The sequence below is a fragment of the Cyprinodon tularosa genome, unplaced genomic scaffold, assembly GCF_016077235.1.
Source record: "Cyprinodon tularosa strain WSP-4 unplaced genomic scaffold, ASM1607723v1 ctg385, whole genome shotgun sequence".
Classification (NCBI taxonomy): Eukaryota; Metazoa; Chordata; class Actinopteri; order Cyprinodontiformes; family Cyprinodontidae; genus Cyprinodon; species Cyprinodon tularosa.
In genome coordinates this window covers 38539-44008 of record NW_024039102.1, presented here as the reverse complement: position 1 = coordinate 44008, position 5470 = coordinate 38539, and the positions used below count along the sequence as shown (strand labels likewise).

Here is a 5470-nt window from a genome sequence, read left to right as displayed (position 1 = left end):
CTGAGGGCTGAAGGGAACCAGCCTCCATACCTAGGAGGAGATCCCTTTCTCCCTGGATTGATAATGAACAGGAAACTCAAGTTCTTAGTCTAAGGGATAGAGAACAAATGCAGCCCAGGTTAAATCTTACCCAGATGCCAGACTACCACAGACCCAGGAGGGGTCGCAGAGCCAGTCAAGACTTCTCTGTAGTAGCAGCAGTGAACCACATGATCACCTTTATGACATAAGATGACGACCGATGTTTTGGAATATATGTATTTAGTAAAACAGCTGTTTGCCATTTCACCCATATAAATCCTAAAAAAATCTTGATTGGATGGGTTTTAACTCCTGTTTGTTCCAGAGGAAAGTAATATAATCTCAGACTCCACAAAAAGGGATCTGATGAGGCCTTTTTGACAGGTTGAAAGCATGTTTTTGAAAAAAAAACAAAACAAAAGGATAACAGGCTTCAAGCAAGTGTTAACATTCTTTATTTAGCTCATATGGTCATTTAATTTATACCTTATTTACATATTTTTTAAGATCTGTGTGATGTAATATTCTCATTTAAAATGTTCAGTTTTAATTCTAAGTTGAAAATCTTAATTAGTAGACATTAAGGCTTAAAACATTCTTCTGTAATTTGGGTGCTTCTCTTAATAAACCTCTGCCTGCAGTTTTACCTGCCGGTCTTTCTGGGCTTTTCTTAATCAGAAAATAAAACAAATTCTTTATTTTGACAACATCAACACTTGTATTCTACAGTAATTCAAAGTTGTAAGAGGGATGCAATAAAACATTTATTTTTCTCATCATTTTGAACCTCTCATGGAAGAATTATGCCAGGATTTTTTACTAAGGGTTTTTATATATCCTAAGGAATGTAAAACAACTTTTGAAAAAAAAAATCTATATATTGTCTTTGTTCTATAAAGAAATATTTATCAGTCCACTCAAGTGTACTTTATGCATTGTATACTGTAGAAAAAAAAATCTATATACCAACAAATTGCATAGATATAGTTGTAAGTTAGTATTGCAATTGTGAATGGTATTCTGTTGAATTTGTGGTTCCTCTATCCCCTGTAGAAACCGAAATGGCCATTTTTTTTGGTCTTTTTCTTGTGTGTCAGACATCTTGGATTCACTGACTTTTTTATTGCAATGATGAACTGGTTTTTTTTTTTCTGTATGGGATGAGGCAGTAACTTACATTAGAATGGTCTATATAAATAAATGAACAAAATTGAAGGCGTGAATATAGAAAAAAAAACACATTTAAACATTTACGTTAGTGATCACTATGCATGAAATGGTTCATGTATTTTTCATAGTTATAAAGAGATTAAACATTCTTAAATGATATGTGTTTATAAGTTAAATGCTGTATGTTATATATATTCATGTTCATTTCACAATAATGTTATATGATCTTCAGAATCAGTTTCAGGTCATTCACTGACCTGGTTTTTTAGGCAAATTTTCCAGGCTGGTCAGAAGCTCCCTGATCCTTCTCTGAATTTCAGGATCTTTGTTAATTTTTGAGGTAAACTTCAGCTGTGCGACACTTTTCTGTTTATATTTGGATTCCTTTTGAATCTCTGCTGTCATCATGTGGTACTTAGTAGAACTACAGTAGTCCTTTTTAATAAACTGTAAATGTTTTGCATAACGACATTAAAGCATCTGTTTTTCTGCTGGATTCAGATCTTCTCTGTCCAGCAGCTCTCTGTAAATCTGGTCAGCTTTCTCTATGTCTACCTTTGTATGGACGTCAGCTAGAGATATTTTTTCTTTCAGGGAACATTCAGGGTAAACATCAATCACTTCTTTCCACATTTGGATTGCTTTGTCGGTTGTTCTGGGATCAGGTTTGCCTTCTTGAGAAAATACCTTCTTTGTGTAGCATTTTGCAGCAGACCGCTTTACAAAACGTGAATCAGGATGTCTCTTCAAGGCCTCATCAGCTATTTTAATGGCTTGGTCTACAGATATGTACTCTCTATACAGCTTCATTACTCGGCCTATTCCACAGTAGTCGTGCATTGGCTTTTCTAGAATCTTTTCAGCTAGATCTTTTGCTTCATCTTGAATTTGTTCTCCTTTTGCAGCACATGCCTCCAGATAAAGAGTAGCAACATATACGTTGTCTGGATCTCTTTCTGTGGCAGATTTAACTTTTTCAAAGCAATCAAGAGTCATGTCCTTCATGTAAGCGTTGAAGGGATCTGCTGATAATATGGCCCAGGTGGTCTGCCATTCCACGTTGTCTGGCTGCATCCTCACGGCTCTCTGGAAGAGCTCTGCAGCCTGCAGCTTCTTCTCTTTGTCAAACTTCATCAGGGTCCAGGCCTTCTCAGCACAGACCTCTGAGTAGAGCTCTTCCTCAGGTGGAGCTGGGTATTCTCTCATTAGAGCTTCAACCTTTGACAGGTAATCCTGAGTTTTCTCATCTTCACCCATAAGATGGTGCAGCCAAGCCAGATTCCCAAAGTTCACCATCAACCAGGGACCTTCATCAGAGTTTTTAAGGTGCTGGAAGATTTTAGTGGCTCGTCTGAAGATGTTCAGGGCCTCTTCAGAGGAGCCCAACTTGTACTGGATGAACCCCTGCAGGTTGTAGATGTGACCCAGCCAGACATTTCCCTAATCTGTGGCGACGTCCTCCAAGATGTGTTGTATAACAGTAAGACTGCGACTTCCAGGATCGAGGTTCCAGGTGAAATGGCACTGCAGGGCCTCCAGTTTGTTTTCCAGACTCTGATTAGAACTGATGAGACAATAAACATGAAAGAAATTAACCTGCAGCAGTAGAAACATTACTTATGTAACAGGTCAAAAACTAAAAGAGGTTAAAAACCATTCTTGAACTTTTTAGGTCTTAATTAAGAACCAGGAATAAAAAAATAACTAAAAATAGTTTTTAAGGCCCCATAAAAACTGTATCAAAATTCAGGAACTAAAGCTGAAAAATCATTGTCTGCTTCAGTCAACAGTGTAGTCTTTGGTCATGTCTCCCTGACTTAAAAAAAATGCCATATAAATACAGACCATTTACCAGTTAAACACATTTGGTTTGCAGCATTGTATTTGCAGATTACAAAGAGGACTGGGTTAATTACATTAGCTGAGACAATGTTCAATCATTAAAAGGCTTTGAAAGTAAAAGAATGCAGTAAAAAACAAAATTAAACCAGGTAGCCGTTGTAGAGGATAAAATACATGGGTTGTGCTCTTTCCTGGTTAGTAAATGTGTTCCAGCATTTTAGTCCAGCTGAAAAATGGACTAAAATGGGTCGAGTTAATTATAAATGAATACATTTTTAGCTCAAACGTTTAGGCAATTGTCATATTTGTAGAATCAATAATCTTTCCTGTGACATGCATCTGATATTTTTTTGTTATATTTCATTTTACATCCCAAGATGATATTTTTTAAAGAGTTCTTGCTTAATAAGTCACTCCTCAAATGAAAGACTTGTTCAGTTCATCATAAATGGTAAATATTAACCATTTATGATGAATATTATTTTGGAGGTACAAGATATGCAATCAGCATGAAGGTATTGAAATATGTAACCAGCAATATAAATAGGCTTAATAGTTGCGTAAAATTTTTCATCTGAGTAACAGTGACGTGGACAAAATTGAAGTTGCATGTAATCCTCAAATTTCAACTTTATCATTTGAATAAATATGCTTCTAAGCATATTTATCCCCAAACCAGATCCCCTCCGGCCCTGAGCTGCGCCTAGAAATCCTGTCCGTAAAAAGTTATGAATGACACAATGCAGCCATGTTGGAATCCGACAGGCACCAGAAACAAGTCTGACATAGTGCTGGCAATGCGGACCAAACTTCTGCGCTGCTTGTACAGAGACCGGATAGCCTCTATTGAACCACTCCTGCATTCTCCAGCTTAAAAAAAACACATTTGGACCAGTTGAGTAAACTCCCAAGCAACCTCAAGAACCCTGCAGAGAATGTAGAGCTGGTCTACTGTTCCACAGATGGGAGGAACATTGCACTTTTCCTTCTGCCATCCAACAAAGTCCTCTTTTAAGGGCACCAACTCCCCACTACCCCTTAAAATAGTGTTAGCAAAGCACTGCTTCACCTGTCAAGAGGTGCTGGATCCCATAATTCTCTACAAACTTTTTCCAGGCCCGAGTTTTTCCCTTGGCAACCACCCAGGCAGCAACACTACAGTCCTAGAAGCCAACCAGGCTTGAAAAAACCTCTTCTTCAACTTGACGGCATCCCAAACTCTCTAAATAGAAATAAATGACTAGCATCCTTAGACTGAAAATGTAACACAAGAACAGATGTTCATATAGCAATTAAACATAGTGCAGTGTGCTGAAACATAAAAATAAATATATTACACACCCTGATTCCACACACACAAAAAAAAGGTGAAATGAACACTCTTCTAAGTATCTTTATTTTATTTTATGGATTTGTGACATCAACTTTATAGTATGTAAGAGTAGTGAAACTTTATCATCGTTTTTATTTGCGTGAAAGCAAAAAGCACAATGCTGTAAAACTACTCCTAAAAGTAAATTTTTATAAAAAGTTACTCAAGTAAATGTAACTGAGTAGATGTATTTAGTTACTACCCACCTCTGTTTCTGATGATATTTTCCTGAATTGTTTTCTTGATGGAAATTGGACAAACAGTGCATTGACAGGTGGTGCTGCAGTAGTGAGCTCTACTAGTATGAATTGATTGATGACTGATTATTTCAGCCTGACATCAGTGTTCATGTTTATCAATGTATGCATTTAGACAGATTCTGAACTTTTGAGTGAATAGAATAGACACAGCACTACATAATTCGTTTTTAACTGAATTTTTTATATATTGGTATTTTATTGATAGATTTTATTCACTAAGCACCGTAGGAGTAGTCCCAGAGTCATTTTTAGGAACGAGATAAAGAGTTTGTTGAGAGAGTGTGCCCCCCTGAAAACATGAAATGCCCCACTTTCATTTGTTTCTTCAGCCAGGTCTGTTTCAGTCAAATGTTTCTGTCCGAGACAAGATCAACATTGGTACGATGAGCAGACAGATGTTTTTAAAAGAACTCTAAACAGAAACTGATCTGCTTGTGTTGATAATCCTGTATAAAGGTTATAATCAATGATTAAAAATCAGTGCATGTAAATGCAGCAAAAACAGCAACTTACCTCATCCTCCAGCTTTTTGGTGTCACTGATGAGTACACTTCCTCAGGCTCTGTTCTTTTTTATTCTCTGAGGTGCAGCACCATAAAAATGTTTTATCACAGTCCTCGGTGTTAATGACCTTAAGCTGAAGGTACAAACTCTTGTTTCTCCCTAAATAGAAACTAACAGAAATCAAACTGTCACTAAGACATTGATTCCCACCAAAATAATGACAGAAAGCGATAGAGTTTCTGACATGGTAACACATGACTTTTATTGCTGAGCTCTAGCAGGAAACAGTGAACTTCTGAAA

At 36.9% G+C, this 5470-nt stretch overlaps 1 pseudogene; it reads right to left on the bottom strand.

Moving 5' to 3' along the window:
- Positions 1 to 1212: 1212 nt before the first annotated feature.
- LOC119791233 lies at positions 1213 to 5183 on the bottom strand (annotated as a pseudogene).
- Between the last annotated feature and the right edge of the window lie 287 nt (positions 5184 to 5470).